This window comes from Microcaecilia unicolor, chromosome 1 (genome assembly GCF_901765095.1).
Source record: "Microcaecilia unicolor chromosome 1, aMicUni1.1, whole genome shotgun sequence".
NCBI classification, from domain to species: Eukaryota; Metazoa; Chordata; class Amphibia; order Gymnophiona; family Siphonopidae; genus Microcaecilia; species Microcaecilia unicolor.
In genome coordinates, this window is record NC_044031.1 from 80,825,058 (window position 1) to 80,844,369 (window position 19,312).

General features: G+C 46.8%; 1 protein-coding gene across 1 annotated transcript in view; it reads right to left on the bottom strand.

The window, feature by feature from the left end:
• Positions 1 to 19,312, bottom strand: part of NCAPG2 (non-SMC condensin II complex subunit G2) — a 285,514-nt gene that overhangs the window by 192,814 nt on the left and 73,388 nt on the right. The gene's annotated exons all lie outside the window — the stretch shown is intronic.

Below are 19,312 nucleotides of genomic sequence, written 5' to 3' on the forward strand. Positions count from 1 at the left end.
ATTTGCTTTCTTTTAGTCTCTCCAAACCAGTCCAGACCGCTGGGTTATGCACTTCTACCAGATGGTGGAGACTAAGAATTTCTGACACTAGAGTACACTTATAAGTAGCCTGTACAGTCCTCAGAGCGTCAGTATTTTGTGACCACCAACCCTGGCAATCTCTCTCTCTTTCCTCACAACCAACTCAGCCAGTAAGACACGAGCGAGTTCCCATATACTAAAAATGAAACCGCTGGCTCTTGGCACACTTAAAGGAAGAACCGTAGGTCACGTGATGACTGGCATGTGAGCATGACCTGACCAACAGAGCTCCCACTCCTCTCCCTACTGAATTAAGTTTTCCTGCACTCCAATTTACCTGCTCGTTGTCCAGGCTAGTGGCAACTTGTTGCTGAAACTATAGGACATACATGAGTGCAACGCTTTAAGGCACTTCTGATAAACTTATGACATGCACATTGAGAAAAGGATCCACAGAGAAGCTGAAGACAGCTGAAGTCAAGATGGCGGCGCCCGTGGAAAAGCAGTTTTGATTACATCAGAGGAGGTGGCCTGACGTCTTAAGCAGTGTATCAAGGTGTTGCTGGAAGTGAAAATGTCTCAGTTACAATCTATTCTTTAAGAAACGAAGTAGACAATGGATGCCCACGTGACTAAAATTGCTGATTCGGAATATAGGGTCACAACACAAGAGATGGCAGGTTGATGTTCTGCAGGAGCAGATTGAACAACTCCTCATGCAGAATGCCAAAATGGAGGAATGCTTTGATGAACAGGAAACTAGAAGACAGAGAAATAACTTACGGCTCGTACATAAGAACATAAGAGTAACCGGGGGTCATGTGATGACGCGGAGCTGAGCGGACGCCTCAGACACCGGCTCCGATTGGATCGCATAAAAACCAGCCAAATAGCCCACAATTTCCCCTCAAAGTGATTCCCAGATAGGGTGGATAAGATCTGGAACGTGTGGGGAGAGTGAAGAGTGACTCGGGAGCTCTCACAACCTGGAAAACAGAAGGGTATGCCTGCTAAGACCCCGAGGGGGAAGAAAAGTCCTTGTGCTGAACAGACCAAGATGGCGGCAGCGCCTGAAACGCCGATACCATCAGAGCTGGTAAGGGATCTAGCGCAACAAATCTCAGCGATGCTGGAAGAAAAATTATCCAAACTGCAGACATCTGTAGACCAAATCCGTGAAGCACTAGAGCCCGTTTGCAACATGTGGAGAATCAGGTGTCGCAATGTGAAGACGCAGCTGTGGGCACGGGTGACAGGATAGCAGCGCTTGAACGAAAGTGTGAGCAACTGGAGCAGAAAGCGAATGACCTGTAAAACTGCAGTAGATGCAACAATCTTCGGATTGTGGGTCTCCCTGAATCTGTTACAGCATCGGAACTTCAGAAATTTATGGAACAGTGGCTCCCCACAAAGCTGGACCTAGACCTTGGTGGGAAAACTTTACAAGTGGAGAGAGTGTACAGAGTGGGAGCGGCGAGAGCAAATGAAAGCAGGCCAAGGCAAGTGCTGGCGAAATTGCTGAACTACATGGATAAGGAAACTATTCTGCAGGCATATCGAGGCAAGCCAGGCCTAGACTATGAAGGAGAGAAAATCATGCTTTCCCAGGACTATTTAGCCATAGTCTCTGACCAACATAAGATAATGGGACGCCAATGCAAAAGACTGTATGAGAAGGGAGTCTGGTTCGCTTTATTATACCCGGTGAAGGTCCGGGTACTGCATGAGAATAAGACTCTGTATTTCAGTGAATCGGCGGCATTGGAAGCCTTTGTGGCCAACTTGAAGTGAGACAGGAGCTGCAGGGTGACACTGGCCTTCATGGGAATGTATGCTGAAAACGGCTGTATGGGACTGAGATGTTCTGAATGGTGTGACTATGGACAGGGGAGCGGCTGGCATGGAAGATCTTGGCCCTGATTTTTGGGACGGTGTGCTTTACAGCTGAAGAGGGGGCGCGAAGTTGTATAAATGGAAGACACGAGTAGCGGACGTGATGGCCCCTGCGGACTCTGGAAGCTTCTACCCTGACCTATTACACATACCATTACAAATTAAGAGAACTGGAAAGTTGGGGGAGCTCCCTGTTGGGCGCTCCTTGTTTTCATGCGTTTATGACATATTTAGTTAAAGATTGATATGTTTTTCTATTTGTTAGGAATGAAACCTGTTGGGGAATCACAGGGGTGGGGGGAGGGGGAGGGAAGTAGATGGGGAAGAGGAGACCGGGGGAGTTGGTGGTGTGCAAGAGGGGTGTAAGTGATGAGAGTTGCACTGGAAGGAACAAGGGGCGTGTGTGATACAAGGATGAGGATTCTACAGGAGGGATGTAAGCAAGGGATAGAGGGGGATGAGGGGATGGGGGGAGGTCTGGTCAGGGCGTGAAGGGAAGGGGGAAGGGCAAGGGTGATTTTGGTTACTCATTTGAACAGTCACAGAGGTCTAGGGGAAAGGAGAAAAAGAGGCAAGGGGCAGAGCAACACGTGGGGATGAAGGAGTGGGAGAGTGTTCTGGGGGCTCAGCTGGGAGGCACCCGGACAGTAAAAGTGATTTATGAACAAATGGCTTGGTTGTATGTAGAGTTACATGGCTAATTTAAAAATAGTGACACTGAATGTTGATGGAGTGCACTCCCCAATAAAACGAACCAAAATATTGCAGGCACTTAAGAGGCAAAAGGTTGATATAGCCATGATACAGGAAACCCACTTAAGCAGGTTGGAACATCTTAAGTTAAAAAGGGATTGGGTAGGAGACACCTTCTTTGCATCCTATAATGGGAGGCAGGGAGGGGTAGCCATACTGGTTAGGAAAACAGTAGCATTTGACCTATACAGAATGTATCAGGACCCAGAGGGGAGATTTATTATAGTAGCAGGAGAGCTGCACGGCATAAAGGTGGGACTGTGTAGTGTTTATGCGCCCAACGTCTATTCCCACAAGTTTTTTTACTTTGCTGGCAGCTAAATTGGTAACGTTTGATCACTATCAGCTGATCATAGAGGGGGATTTTAATATCACAAGTGATCCCTCAATAGATTGCAAACCACCAAGGAGGGCGGGAACGGACCATGAAGATAGAGGGGTAAATCTATTGATGAAGGAGTTAGACCTAGCGGACATGTGGCGCCATCAACACTTGGATGAGGCTGATTTTGCCTTTTTTTTTCTCACCCCCACGGGCTCCCTCTCGTCTCGACTACCTGCTGGTATCTCATTCGGTAAGCCTGAGAGCATGCCGATCGGGAATTGGGGAGCCAGGTATCTGACCACTAGCTAGTGTGAATGGACTTGCAATGGGGGAGAGGGGAGGGCCCAGGCCACTGGAGAATGAATCCGGCATTATATCAGAGTAGGAAGAGTTGGATGGACTATATAATGGATAACAAGGTGCAGGAGGTGAACCCGAGAATATTCTGGGCGGCCTCGAAGGCAGTACTGCGAGGGAAGATTATCTCTTACGTGGCCTCCCAGAATAAGAAACGCGGAGAACACATAAAGGCCCTCACAATGAAACTGAGAGATGCCCACCGAGCACTTATTGGGCTCTCTTCTGAAACCCACAGGAAGGCATATATGGAATGCAGGAAGGAGATGCAGGAGGTACTGGAGGAGGGGGCATTTTATATTAGGTTATATATATATAAACTTCATTGATGGGGCAATAAAACGGGCAAATTGCTGGCGTCCCTAGTGAAACAGAAAACAGCGAGGAAGTTTATAAATAAAATAAGGGACAGGGAGGGTAAGGTTAGCAATCAGTTAAAGGACATCCAAAGAGAATTTGTAGAGTACTATTCGTCGCTATATAAGACAAGGGATTTCTCGGAGGAAAAGTGTACAGAGTTCCTTAAAGGGGTAGGACTGCCCATGGTATCGGAGGAACAGCAGAGGGTGTTGAACGCACCAATACAAGGGAAGGAAGTGCAGCAAGTTATCAAGCGCCTTAAGCTGGCTAAGGCGCCGGGCCCGGATGGACTTGGGGTGGAATACTATAAAATCTTGCAGGATGTGATGGTGGCACCCTTTATAGCTATGTGCGAAGAGGTCAGGGAGGCGGGCACGATGGGGTCTGTACTAAACCATGCCCATATTGTGATGATCCCTAAGCCAGGGAAAGATAACGAGTTAGTGGGCTCCTATAGGCCCATTTCGCTGTTGAACCAAGATACAAAGTTTCTGGCAGCAGTGCTGGCGGACAGATTGGGACGGGTGGTCCCTGATCTGGTGCATTCTGATCAGGTGGGATTTGTCAAAGGGAGATTTGCGACAGCTAACATACTGAAAGTGAGCCGGGTCTTGATGGAAGGCAGTAGGAGGGCAGGAGATGCTATAGTGGCAAGCCTAGACGCAGGAAAAGCCTTCGATAAAGTGGTGTGGCAGTATTTGTTCTGGATTTTGGGGCGTTTTGGCATCCAAGGAGAATTCCTGGGATGGATCCGAGTGTTATATAGCAACCCGACAGCGCAGATTATTGTCAATGAATCTTTGACTGAAGCGTTTTTCTTGGGAGGGGGGACTAGGCAGGGCTATCCGTTGTCGCTGCTATCATTTATCCTTACTCTAGAACCCCTAGCGGCACGAATACGACAAGAAGCAGTGCTGAAAGGGTTGAAAGTGGGAGGAGAGGAACATAAAATCAATTTATTTGCAGACGATATGCTGTTGTTGTTGTTGTTGGATGAGGCGACTTGTACACTACTGTTGGCAATGGCCATCATTCGTGCCTTTGGGGAATTTTCGGGTCTAAACATAAACTTTGACAAGTCAGAGGCATTGCCGGTCAGTGACACTTGTATTAGTAGAGCATCGTGGTCATTTCCACTACGATGGGCTACAGTTGGTATCAAATACCTAGGGGTTTACATCAGCGTGAATCAGGTATTGGTATATTAAAAAAATATGATAGAGCAGTTAGATGAGGTAAAAAGGGTGCGTCAGAAGTGGAAGGATCTGCCATTGAATTTTATGGGAAGGATAGCCTTGGTTAAAATGGTGATCTTGCCTAAATTACTTTACCCGTTATAAATGCTTCCGCTGTGGGTGAGGACCTCAGAGGAGCGCTTGTATAAGAGCATTGTGGGTACCTTTATTTGGCACGCTAAACGTCCAACGATAGCTTTCACTAAGTTGGCCAGGAACAGCGGGCAGGGTGGTCTTAGGCTTCCGGATCTACGGCTGTATAATGTGGCGGCATTAATGCAGTGGATCCATGAACTGATATCGGGGAGGGGTTTTTATGCCCTTCCCAGTTCTTGGGAAAGTTGGTGTTGTCGAACGACCCCTTTACTGTCTTAGAGTCCTGGGTAGTGCAAGGGGCAAAAAAGAAAGTGGAAAATCCATATGTGGCAGCTCTGCAGATGGCTTGGAGACGGTGGAGAGGCCAGGGAGGAGCCCATTCTTGCCCCTTGTGGGGAATATGGCTTTTCCTGTGGGGATGGGAGTGTCAGTATTCTGTGGCTGGAGGGATAAAGGATGAAGATTTATAGGTCAATTTAGGAAAGAAGGGGAAGACGCCTTTCCAACATTTGAAACGGTCAAAAACGAGTTACAGATCCCTGGCTCCCAGTTCTTTGCATACTTACAGGCACGAGATTACATAATGAGTGTGGAACGCAGGAGTCGGGCCATCGTACGATTTACACAGCTAGACCACATTTTTATGCAGATAACCCCACCTTGTAATAGGTTGACAGGATGGTGCCAAGTGATCAGGGAATGTTTGAGGGCGCCACACATGACATTATTGGCGGAAGCATGGAGTAAGGATGTAGTAGAAGAGGTATCGGTGGAGCGATTAGGCGCAGTTTTTCGCAGCCTGAGTCTGCTTACCCTGAATGCATCCCTACAAGATACACAGTGTAGAATCCTATAAAAAGCTCTGGGGATGTGGGAGAGTGATACATGCAGTAAGTGCGGGAGCGCTGTAGGCACCTTCTTGCACTACTTCATGGAATGCCCGTCCTTGCATACATTGTGGAGCGGGGCGCTGGGAATTGTGGAGGAGGTCTTGCAGTGCATAGTGGAGTGGCAGTATTCAATTACTCTGATGGGATGTGGGAAGGCCCTTAAAGAGCAAGGGTTGGGGGCAGCAAAATGCAAATTTGTCCTGCTGGCAATGATTTTACTTAAGAAATGTGTGTTGAAAATGTGGATGGAGATAGAACCCCCATCCCTAGAAATGTGGAAGAACTGCATGGTTGAGATGTCCAAGTGGGTAGTTATGACGCTTAAATTCTCTGCTTCCCAGGGGGCTCGTCAATATCGAGATTTGTGGGGGAGAGCGTTTGCCTTGCTTTCGTTGAAAGGCCCTGACTCTGATGCGTCAGGACTGAGTGCTGTTTAAGCGACAAGTGGAATAGGGAAAGGGGGGGAGGGGAGGAGGGGCGTACTACTACTACTACTACTACTATTTAGCATTTCTATAGCACTACAAGGCGTACGCAGCCCTGCACAAACATAGAAGAAAGACAGTCCCTGCTCAAAGAGCTTACAATCTAATAGACAAAAAATAAAGTAAGCAAATCAAATCAATTAATGTACACAGGAAGGAGAGGAGGGTAGGTGGAGGCGAGTGGTTACGAGTCACAAGCAATGTTAAAGAGATGGGCTTTCAGTCTAGATTTAAAGGTGGCCAAGGATGGGGCAAGACGTAGGGGCTCAGGAAGTATATTCCAGGCGTAGGGTGCAGCGAGAAAAAAGGCGCGAAGTCTGAAGTTGGCAGTAGTGGAGAAGGGAACAGATAAGAAGGATTTATCCATGGAGCGGAGTGCACGGGAAGGGGTGTAGGGAAGGACGAGTGTGGAGAGATACTGGGGAGCAGCACAGTGAGTACATTTATAGGTTAGTAGAAGAAGTTTGAACAGGATGCGAAAACGGATAGGGAGCCAGTGAAGCGACTTGAGGAGAGGGGTGGTATGAGTAAAGCGACCCTGGCAGAAGAAGAGAAGGGCAGCAGAGGTTTGAACCGATTGGAGAGGGGAGAGGTGACTAAGTGGGAGGCCAGCAAGAAGCAGATTGCAGTAGTCTAAACGAGAGGTGACAAGGGTGTGGATGAGGGTTTTGGTAGAGTGCTCGGAAAGAAAGGGGCCGATTTTACGGATGTTATAAAGAAAGAAACAGGTCTTGGCGATCTGCTGGATATGAGCAGAGAAGGAGAGAAAAGAGTCAAAGATGACCCCAAGGTTTCGAGCTGAGGAGACAGGGAGAATGAGAGAGCCATCAACAGAAATAGAAAACGGGGGGAGTGGGGAGGTGGGTTTGGGGGGGTAAAATGAGAAGCTCGGTTTTGGTCATGTTTAATTTCAGGTGGCGTTGAGACATCCAGACAGCAATGTCAGACAAGCACGCTGAAACTTTGGTTTGGATGCAAGGTGAGATATCAGGGGTAGAAAGGTAGATTTGGGAGTCATCAGCATAGAGATGGTAGAAAAAGTCATGGGATGAGATTAATGAACCAAGGGAAGAAGTGTAGATAGAAAAGAGGAGGGAACCAAGAACAGAACCCTGAGGTACGCTGACAGGCAGAGGGATAGAAGTAGAAGAGGATCCACCAGAGTGAACACTGAAGGTGCGGAGGGAGAGGTAGGAAGAGAACCAGGAAAAGACAGAGCCCTGGAATCCAAGTGAGGACATGGTATCGAGGAGTATGCTGTGATCGACAGTGTCAAAAGCAACAGAAAGATCAAGAAGAATGAGGATGGAATAGAGCCCTCTGGATTTAGCCAGTAATAGGTCATTGGAGACTTTAGTAAGCGCAGTTTCGGTTGAGTGGAGAGGGCGAAAACCAGATTGTAGTGGGTCAAGAATAGCATGTGAGGAGAGAAAATCAAGGCAGTGATGGTGAACAGCACGCTCAAGTAATTTGGAGAGAAAAGGGAGGCGGGAGATGGGTCGCTAATTAGAGGGACAAGTAGGGTCGAGTGAAGGCTTCTTAAGGAGAGGTGTGACCACAGCATGTTTAAAGGCAGTAGGGACAGTTGCAGTGGAAAGTGAGAGGTTGAGAATGTGACAGATAAAAGGAATAAGAGCAGGTGAGATGGTATTAAGAAGGTGGGTGGGAAGGGGATCAGAGGAACAGGTGGTACATTTTGAGGAAGAAAGGAGAAGTGTAGTTTCCTCTATAGTAACTTCAGGAAAGGAGGAAAAGGAATGAGGGGAAGGAGAGAGAGGGGAACGGACTAGTGGAGGGAGAGGTAGCGAGGTAGAGAATTCAAGGTTTATCTTTTGAACCTTGTCGTGAAAGAATTCAGCAAGGGTCTGAGGAGATAATGAAGGGGGAGTTGGAGGAGGGGGCACCTTGAGGAGAGAATTCAATGTGGTGAAGAGAAGTTGAGGGTTACAGCCAAGAGAGTTGGTCAGTTGGCTATAATAATCCTGTTTAGCGCGTAAAAGAGCAGACTGGAAGGAGGTCAGTATGAACTTAAAGTGTAAGAAATCAGCAAGGGCCTGAGATTTCCGCCAGAGGCGTTCGGCGGAGCGGGTACAGGAACGTAGGTAGCGGATATTAGAAGTCAGCCAAGGTTGGGTTTTGTACGCCTTATAGGGCGGGTCATCAAAGGTGCAAGAGTGTCTAAGGCAGAGGACAGAGTATGGTTGTAAGAAGAAACAGCCTCGTTGACAGACATGGATGGTGCCACAGTAGACAGGAGGTTTGAAACATGGGAGGATAGAGATGAAGGGTCAATATCGTGAAGATTCCTAGATAAATTAGATAAGATAGGACGGGACTGGGAGGGAGGAGATTTAAGTGTGAAAGTTATAAGATGGTGATCAGAGAGGGGAAGATCAGAGGCAAGGAAACTAGAGGGTGAACAGTTGGAGGAGAAGATGAGATCAAGACAGTGACAATTTTGATGAGTGGGGAAGGTGGAGCATAGTTGGAGATTAAAGGAGGATGTTAAAGCGAGTAACTTGGAAATATAAGAGTTGGAAGGATCATTAGCAGGAATATTAAAGTCACCAAGGATGAGAGAGGGGGAGGAAGGATCATGGAAGAAGGCAAGCCAGGCATCAGTCACTGAGAAAGGATGAAAGGGACTTATCAGGGGGACGATAAATGACCGCTATTCGAAGAGGCAGAGGAGAGAAAAGGCAGATAGAGTGGACTTCAAAGGAGGAAAAACAGTGAGATTGAGGTGGAAGAAGAGGTTGAAATCTGGAGGAGGGAGAGAGAAGTAGTCCAACACCGCCCCCGCGACCAGCAGGGCGAGGAGTATGTGAAAAAAAGATAACCGCCATGGCAGAGGGCTGCGACTGAAGCAGAGTCATCAGGGCAGAGCCAGGTTTCTGTTATGGCGAGCAGATGGAGGTGACGCGAGATAAAGAGGTCCTGGATATAGGGGAGTTTGATACAGATAGAGCAGGCATTCCATAGGGCGCAAGAGAAGGGCAGAGAAGAGGAGGGGAGTAGAGGAATAGAGATGAGGTTAGAGAGGTCGCGGTGAAATCTGTAGAGTTGGGATAATAGTTGGTGAGGAGGGCCAGGATTGGGATTGATGTCACCGGCTGAGAGTAAGAGAAGGAGTAAAAGAGAGCGGAGGAGAGTAGGAGAGGTGTGGCCACGAAGGCGAGAGGTATTTAGGTGGAATGGGGAAGGCAAAATGGAGGGAAGAAAGAGACGGAGATTAAAAGCCAAGAGGGAGGAAGAGGGTAGGAGAGAAGGTGAGGTGATGAAGTCGATGGATGGGCAGTGAGTTCCTGTAGCGGAGAGAGGTAGGGGGTGAGGGAAAAGATTAGGAAGGGACAGGGCTAGGAAGAGAATGTGAATAGGGGCCATAAATGACTGAGGTACTTTAGCAACTGGGAAGAAGATTAGATGTAAAGAGAAAAATGTCTCGCGCGCCCTAGAGCGGAGGACCTGAGTGGATCGGAGTGGACCTGGGTGTCACCCCGGAGAAGGTTGTAAGGGTATGCAGATGAGCTGCAACCTCCAAAGCACTTGAAAGGCAGCCGGTGGTAGAGCTGGGCACCTCTCAGCTGAGGAAAGGCTTACCAGGGGTTAGGCCGAAGCCAGCATTCCTCCCCCTGCATTCTTCCCCGAGGCCAGCATTCCTCCCCCTGAGGGAAGGGAGGTAGAGGAGGAGGGGGTGATGGGGGGAGGTGGGGTAGTTTGCAGGGGGGGGAGGGGGAGGGGAACTTAATTAAAATAAGAGAAAAGTTATGGAACTCAGTATGCCATTAATGATGATGCCACTATGTAACTAGTGTGAGCGGAGATGTACTGTTATGTTATCACTTATGGTGTGTGTATCTGATTCCATGAGATAATAAAAACAGTTAAAAAAAAAAAAAAAAATGAACATAAGAGTAACCATACTCCCTCCCACATTTTCCTATGTCATTGTTACCCACATATACCAAGACAGCCTGCTCCTACCCAGCACTATCTAAGCTCCTGTCTAGGTAACGCATGAGGTACACCACCTTCACACCAGGCAGGCAAGTGACCAGACGACACCAGCTGCCCAGCTATCTACATTGACTAATGATAAAATCACCAACTACAACAGCCACTCTAACCCTTCTCGCCTGGGCAGATGTTCTAGTAGACATCTCTACGTGCGAGAGGATAGTACATCCCCTGGCAGGCAGGTCCTGGCTACAGGAGTACTTGCTACTCCACAAGAGTGATGCTTTATTTCTTGGAGACCTCTCTCCTCCAAGGCAGCACAGAGGCAGCTAAACTGGAGATGGGACTTCTGTACAACGTCCTTGCAGGTCTCCTCTATGTACCTCTGTCTCCATCAGCTCCTCCAAGTCTGCTACTCTAGCCTCAAGAGAACGGACCTGTTCTCAGAGCTAGGAGCTCTTTGAATTGGGCACACACATATAACCGCTCACCAACTGGGAGATAATCATACATGTGACACTCAATGCAAAAGACTGGATAGCACCCCTCTCACTGCTAGACTGCTGTCTCGATCTCCTGAAGCGGTAAAAGACTTGCTGATGGTATGCAAGCAGGAGCTCTCAAGCATGGAAGAGAGTCAGATGGGTTTCCAGGTCGAGCGTGTGGGAGGGGAAGTGAGAACTTCTGCTTCCATTGAATGCCGGGGGGGTGGGGGGTGGCAATACTATTAAAAAAGGGATTGGATTGGCACTTGCATAAAATGATTTAGGACCCTCAGGGGAGGTCTATTATGCTGATAAAGGAATTAGGGGGAAGAAAATATTTGTGATGTAGTGTATATGCCCCTACATGGGTTCTTCTCCTGGTAGTAGCTACAATACTCCAGTATGCTATCAGCTAATTATAGGGAGAGATTTCAATATCACTGTGGACCCCTCTTCGGGACTGTAATCTGCTATGGCCTCCGCTACTGGCCCACAAAAGGAAGGGTGTCAATTTTTTTTTTTTTTAAATTGTAGCAGCTCAGCATGATGGACACGGAGAGCCTTGCACCCAACAGAATTCACTTATTATTAAAATGTGCACCAGGTACATGCCAGATTGAATTACAACTTGGTCCAGGTGCTATGGTTTTCTGAACTCCAGCACGTGGAGATACAGCCTGCATGAGTATCGAATCATGCAGCAGTTGCGATTAAACTGACAACCTTACTGGCGAGAGGACAAGCTTTGGAAATTTGACCTATCATTGTACCTGAATCCCAAATTTTGGCAATACTACATAGCCCAAAATAAGTCTGTATCCATTATACAATTACACTCTGGGAGGCAGTGAAGACAATCCCCAGGAGGGACATTACTGAGTATGTGGGTCAGGAGCGTGATCTCCGAGATCAGGAGCTGCTTACTTTGTCCACCCAGTTACAGGTGTTGCAAGGTAGACGTCAAGCCTCCTTGTCTCTAGAGGAACGGAAGGAAAACTCTCATATTTGGGCCCAAAATGACCAACTTTTGGCTCAGCGAGTGACCAATAGAACAATGTAAACAAGTAGCAACACAGTTAACAGTTGATGGATGCCAAATTGGAGATACTCAGCAATAGCAAAGGCTTTCCTGGATGTTTACAAGAAGTTATAAACACAAGAACCAACTGCAGATGGAGCACAAGAGTCAGACATTACCCAAGGTTACAGAGTTATAGAAGAATATTCTAGAGGTCCCCTTTCTGGAAGGGGAAATCAGAGCTGCCATTAAAACCTTCCCTTTAGAAAAAGTGCCAAGGCCAGATGGTTATTGGGGGGGGGGGGGTTGTTTTACAAATTGTTAGATTTGGTGGCACCTGTGTTATAGAAGATGTACCAGGAATGCCTGGAGGCGGGAAGTTTTGGTAGAGCGGAATAGGGGTCCCATGTGCTAATTTTTTCAAAGCCAAGGAAAGACTTGGAGCGAGTGGAGTCTAATTGACCCATATCCCTCATTAATCAAGATCTAAAAGTTGTTCACTGAAATACTGGCACTGATACTGAATAGAGTGCTCCCCAGCTTGATTCATGAGGACCAAATGGGGTTTATCCCAGGTAGGTATGCCTCAGTTAACATCATCAGGGCTATTAAGGCCCTGAGAAAAAATGGTACAAGCAGGGAGCTGTTGATCAGTTTAGATACAGAAAAGGCCTTTGGCCAGGTTGACGTCATATATACATTAGGTTTCAGAGCAGTATGGTCTGGGAAATACATTCTGTACATGGATACGAATACTTTACACCCTGCTAGAGGCTCAGTTAATTAGCGGAAAGCATATAGATGTGTTCCAAATGCAGAAGGGCACTCGGCAGGGTTTCCCCCTGTCCACTATTGTTTATTTTGACCTTGGAACCGATAATGCAAGAAATCCAGTCTCATCCTTATTTCTAGGGAATTAGGCTGGGGAACCATGAACAGCATAACCACATAAGAACATATATAAGAATAGCCAAAGTGGGTCAGACCAATGGTCCATCTAGCCCAGTATCCTGCTTCCAACAGTGGCCAATCCAGGTCATTAGTACATGGAAAAACCCAATTAGTAGTAACATTCCATGCTACCAATCCCGGGGCAAGCAGTGGCTTCCCCATGTCCATCTTCAATAACAGACTATGCACTTTTCCTCCAGGAACTTGTCCAAACCTTTTTTTTTAACCCAGATATGCTAACTGCTGTTATCACATTATATAACGTAGCTGCTATGTTAAAGTGGATGAAGGACAAAGTAGGTGTTTGTCCGGGAGGTTGGGGGGGAGGGGGAGGAGCTTACTGGCACATGGAATTGTATGACCTTGCTGCATGTACCTAAACGGGAGGGGACGATGCAAACTCATATCTTGCTGCGCTACCTCTGTAAAGCTTAGGGCTGGTGGTGAAGACATTGGCAGCTGTCCCCACATGTCCCCCATTTTGTCTCTCCAAGGTAATCCAGAGTTTGCACCAGGGTTGAGTGATTCCAGATGGGGAAAACGTTGGGAGATATTCTAGCTTTGTCAGAAGATAAATTTCCCATGTATACTGGACTCCAGTTACCACTGAGGTCTGAGAGCAGCTGGGGTCAGCCCCAGACACACCCGGCTACTCCTGTGAGCCTTCCAGAGTCACTTGAAAAGAAGCCCTAGAAGAAAATGGAGTCTCCATGTTTCCCAAAGCTAATTCTGTGCAGACACAGTGGAGGCTCTTCTGAGAAACATGATTTGCCCTGCAGCACATGCTGTGCCAAGACTCGGCTTCTCTGAGGCTACTGACATGGCAACGTGAGAGTGTCCTACAGCTGCTCTAGCATTTCAATGCAGGTGGTGCCTCCCCCACCCCCAAAAGCACTGACAGCTGCTGAAAGGCTCCACTCCCCAGGCCTGAAACAGCTTCAGACTTATTTAGTTCTCTCTCTCTCTCTTTTTTTTTTAATAAAACAGTTACATGTGTGTTTATGTGGCCAAATTGGCGCACCCAGCAGCCCAAACCTGAGAACTGCACAGTCACTCACCTACCTAATCTGACATTTGTAACCTGATTAATCCCTAGGAATAGGTCCAAAGTGACATACAGCCAATTTCATATTTAAAGTGATACAAAAAATGGTTTAAACCAATGCAATACACAATCCGCAAGTTTAAACTAACCAACCATTGGTCAAATGCTTACCAAATAGATAATTTTCAAGCTTTCCCAACAAGAAAACTAAAAAGAATGTTGTTTAATAGTCAACGACAAAAGGACGTTTTAATTTATTTTTTAAAGTGAATCCCTTTAAATGATGGAAAACCTAACTTTAATTGATCGAAAAATTATGTCATACCTGGTAATTTTCATTCCTTTAGACGCAGCAGATGAATCCAGAGACTAGTGGGTTATGATCATGTACCAGCAAGTAGACATAGAAAGTGCAGAACTGAAGTGCCTTATGGGACGGAATGCTCCTTGGCCAGTTAGTACTTCTCATAACAAAGCAGAAGGAAACATCATTAGAACATTTCTCCTTCCCCACAGGAAAAGAAAAGTCCTAAACCGAAATTAAAACTTGATTGGAGTAACCCTCAAACAGAAACATGCAACAAGAACCAACAGAAAGAACCAACCGAGAACAAACAAAAAAAACAGTCAGGGAGGGCCTCTGGATTCATCTCCTGTGTCTAAAGGAAAGAAAATTATGAGATAAGACAACTTTTTGTTCCTTAGCGCCAGCAGTAGATGAATCCAGAGACTAGTGGGATGTAGCAAAGCAGTCCTTAAGTAAGGTGGGAACCTGAAGTTCCCGAAGAAAGCACCAAGGCCCCAAAGGTGGCATCTGAACGTGCAGAGACATCCAGAAGGTAAAGCCTGGAGAAATTATGGACCGACAACCACACTGCCACCCTACAAATTTCTTCCTAAAAAATATAGGCGTGCCACTGCCCAAGAAGTTGCAACCGCCTGAGTAGATTGTGCCCAAACACGGGCAGGCAGTGGTTTACTTGCCAGAAAATAAGCCGACGCAACAGTGTCCTTTACCTAGCAAGCAATAGTTGCCTTCGACACCGTCTCCCCTTTGCGAGGCCCCGAGATAAGGATAAACAAATTATCCAACCGACAAAACTATTTGGTTACCTCCAGATAACTTGAGGAGGACATGGCAGACATCCAGTAGATGCAGTGAAGGAAAATCCCAAGGGTACATCTCCTCTCGAAAGGTGGGAAGAAACAATGGTTGATTTAAAGGTGGCCACCACCTTAGGAAAAAAGGATGGGACCATGCATACCAGTCACCCAGTCGTGAGAAAAACAGAGAAAAGGTTTGTGACATAACACCACCTGCATTTCTGACTCCCGGCTTACCAAAGAGATTGTGAAGAGAAAAACTGCTTTGACAGTTGATCTTTTAAACAAGCCCGGAGCACTTGAGATTCCATTCTAGACACAGAGGCCACACCAGGATTTAAGACGATTAATTCCCTTCGAAAAACGAATTACATCAAGGCCGCTACCTGCATCCACAGAGAATTGTGCACCAGGCCTTTCACCAGGCAGTCTTGCAAAAAGGTTAAGATCTGGGGAGTGAAGCCTGAAAAGGAGAAACTGCTGGGTCTGCAGACCAGGCCTTGAAGAGCCACCACACACATGCATAAGCTGCAGAAAGAATGCTTTTTCTCCTAAAGAAGAGTAGCAATGACTTCCAAGGAATACCCTTTCTTCCTGAACTTCGCCTGCTCAATAGCCAGGCTGTAAGACCAAAGTGGGAGGGATCTTCACACTAGCTCCTGAATTGGTCCCTGAATCAGAAGGTCAGGACAGAGGGGCAGCCGGAGGGACTCATCCACTTGCATCTAGATAAGGTTCGCACACCATAGTGGAATTGGCCAATCTGGAGCGACAAGAATCACTTGACCCACATGGCAAAGAATCCTCTTGAGTACCCTGTCTATCATAAGGCACAGAGGGAACACAGAGGACATCTTCTGGCGGAGATAGCGGGGCCCAAGACCCCACTCAGAAATGGAGCCGCAACGGCAGCTCATTGGGGCAGGGTCCACAGAAGGCAGAACTGCGTGTGACCAGGCTGCCGGTTCCAAACCGGGACTCAAAAGGGAACTGCCTGAGCACTGTCCAGATTTTTTTTAATAAATATATGTTATGTGGGTGTAAAAGCCTCCATATATCCACAAGTCCCAGTTAAGAAGCTACAAAATTAACCCCCCCGTTCTCCCTTTCCCTCCCTTAGCCTTCGGGGGTTCGCAGTCAAATGAGGGGTCAGGCACAATGTTAAAATCACCCTCCATCACTATTAGACAATTAGGAAAAGACACTACTTTGGCCACAAGTTCTGAAAAGAATTTGGGAGAGTAGACATTAGGCCCATATACACTGCACAAGAGCATGTGTTGTCCCCATAGTTCACCCATGACCAAGACATATCTGCCCTCCTTGTCCTGAACCACTTTATGGATGTTGAAAGGCAAATTTTCGTGTATTAGTATGGCCACTCCTCTTTGTCTAGAATTATAGGAAGAGTACCTTACCTCCCCCACCTAGCTCCTCCTTAATTTTTGTTGTTCTATGGCAGATAGGTGAATTTCTTGGAGAAATGCTATGTCTGCCCCCTCTCTCCGCAGCCAAGAGAGCAACTTGGATCTTTTAACCAGAGAGTGCATACCATCTACATTGAGAGTAATTAGCTTCAAATTAACCATAGTCATAGGATTTGCTGTCATTAACATAGGTATAGTTGCTGCTCACCTCGCCGGTCTCCCAGCCAAACCAGCGAGTGTCTTCGTTCTTCCCATCTAGCAAACAGACTGTCACGGTTGTGCTTACTTTCATGCCTTGCCCCCCCTGCATCGAATTCAAAAGCCTCTCTTCCATATTCAGCCTATATTCCCTATCCCTCCCAACATTAGTTCCCCCATCCCTCCCTTCCCCCTCCCTCAATTCAGTCACCATCCACATCCCTCTCCACGCTGTACTTCCATCCCCCCTCCGTCCCATCCACTTCCTTCCCTCCTTGTCCAGGTCCCCTATCCTTCTCCTACCCAAAACCCGCAAAAAGAGATGCCCCCCTGGAGTCCACTTCCTTAAATAAGGTAATGTGTCAATGATTTACCCAATAAACCTAATAAATCTGTTATTTACATAACTAGAACCCATTCTCGCTTCAACTTTAAATTCTAACCCGATAATAAAGGTTCAATACCAACAGAAGCAAACCTGAAATCCACACATTCTGTCCCTGCCACTTATGTCTCCCTCCTGCTACAGTCTCCAACTTACGAGCAGAGCCCAATTCAACTAAATAACATGTCCAGCTGACCTGAGTTCAAATTTCTTCCGATCGCTTAATGCGTCGCTTCTTATTGCTTGCAGATAAGGCACCCGACCTCCACCTGTGAAACGTCTTGATTTGGTCACGGGCTTGTATTGATTTTCTCCAGCAGCGCCTTCGCCTCTCCCAGCTCACTGATGTAGGTCACCTGATTCTCATACCACACTCGCAGCTTCGCTGGATAAAGAAGGGCGAACTTAATTCCCTTTTTGTGCAGTTAAGTGCACGTGGGCACCATAGTTTTACATAGCATTGCCACTCTCGCTGAATAGTCATTGAAGATGAGCAGCCGGTGGCCCTCGTAATTCAGTGATGTCTTCAAGCGGTAAGCCCTTAATAACATCTCTTTTGCCTGCCAATTGGTAAAGTGGGCGATTACCGTTCTGGACCTGGCACTCTGCTCGCTTCGCACCCCAATCCGATGCGCCCTATCGCAACATATATTGTTCCTGCCATTTTCGATACCCAGCTGATTGGGTAGCCAAGAGTCAAAAAAATTATATAAGTTCCTGTCCAACACCGCCTCGGGGAGACCAACGACTCTCAAGTTATTCCTCCTTGCACGGTTCTGTTGCTCTTCCAGACGGTCCCTTAAATCTCCCGTTTCTTTTTGAAGGGCTGAAATCTGGGCCACCATTTGCCTTGCGTCGTCTTCTCCCGAAGCTACCCTCTTCTTTACTTTGGCTATGCAGCTAGCGTGCACATCAAATTTGCCGTTAATTTCATCAACAGCTGTTTGTAGCTTTCCGAGCCTATTTTCCAGGGCCTCCGACACTGATCGCGTTATTTCTGCGATCCATTCACCTGCTTGCGGCTCACGCTCGTTCCACGCATGCTGCGGTGGGCCATGCTTTTCGAGTTTTTCGCTGCTCTCTGGGATTTTGTGGGCATACCGCGCTCTCTCTATGCCTTATCCAATTCTGGTCCCTGCCTCTTAAGAAAGCTTTCAACACCCTCAGGAATCAGGTCCATCCAGTAAATCTGGCTTTTTAAGCTGAAATTAGCAGATCTCCAGAGGAGCCACTCTTCCCCACGTCCTCTCAGGCAGCAGGCATCACGTGACCCCAAACGGGATGAGTGAAAAACATAATCAAAAAACATTGGTCCATATTATCCTTACTTAACTTCAAAGAAAATCCATTATTTGCGTATACAAGAGCTAAAAATACGGGGGAATTGCTGCAACAACAGTCTAGGTACAGTGACAGGCAAATAAGTCCAGGTGAAGGAGGGTATAGACCATGCTCCAGATGTGTTTACTGCAAATACATATGGCAGACTAATGCAGTGCCGCACCCTAGGACGGGGAAACCATACTGGATTACGACTAACACTGACTGCGAGTCATCCCAAGTAGTATATGGCATAACATGTCTATGAAATGGTGTATAGGATACATGACCAGGAAGATCAAACGGAGAATAGCTGAGCATATCAGTAATCTGCGAATAAAAAAGAAAGAAGTCCCCTTAGTGGAGCATTGGGATGGCATGAATCATGATCTACAGGATTTAAAATATGTAACACTAACTCAAATAAAGCTACCTCATAGAGGAGATATTGCTAAAGTATTGAAGCGCAAAGAACAAAAGCTAATTTTTCAATGGGATACGGTAATACCACATGGCCTGAACTGGGCGATTGAGTGGCTACATGAATAGTTGAAAGGGAGGAACGTCATAAAAGCCGTCTATAAAAGCAAAGCGCATGCGCTAGCGTTTTTGACCAGGTAGTCTTGAGTAGGAGCGATGTTCCACGCCAGGTATGCTAAGAATATAGAACATTAAGAAATTTAGATTGTAATGACAGAAGGAAAGAATTAAGCTCACTATTGAGATAATATACATGAATATGAAAGCAGAAGCTCAATAAATAACAGGGGATTGCATAAGAAAAGCATACATTTATATTTTAGATACCATCTTGAGTAGGAGCGATGTTCCACGCCCGATACCATCAGTTCTCCTGATGACGTGAAAAACTAGCGAAACACAGCTTGTTTTGAGAACAGAGCGTGAATTAAGAGAACAGAGGAAGATTGAATGAAAGATAATTTTATTGAGAGTTTCCATGAGAACAATATTACTCCGGAGGCACGACCACATCTCCATCTCCATTT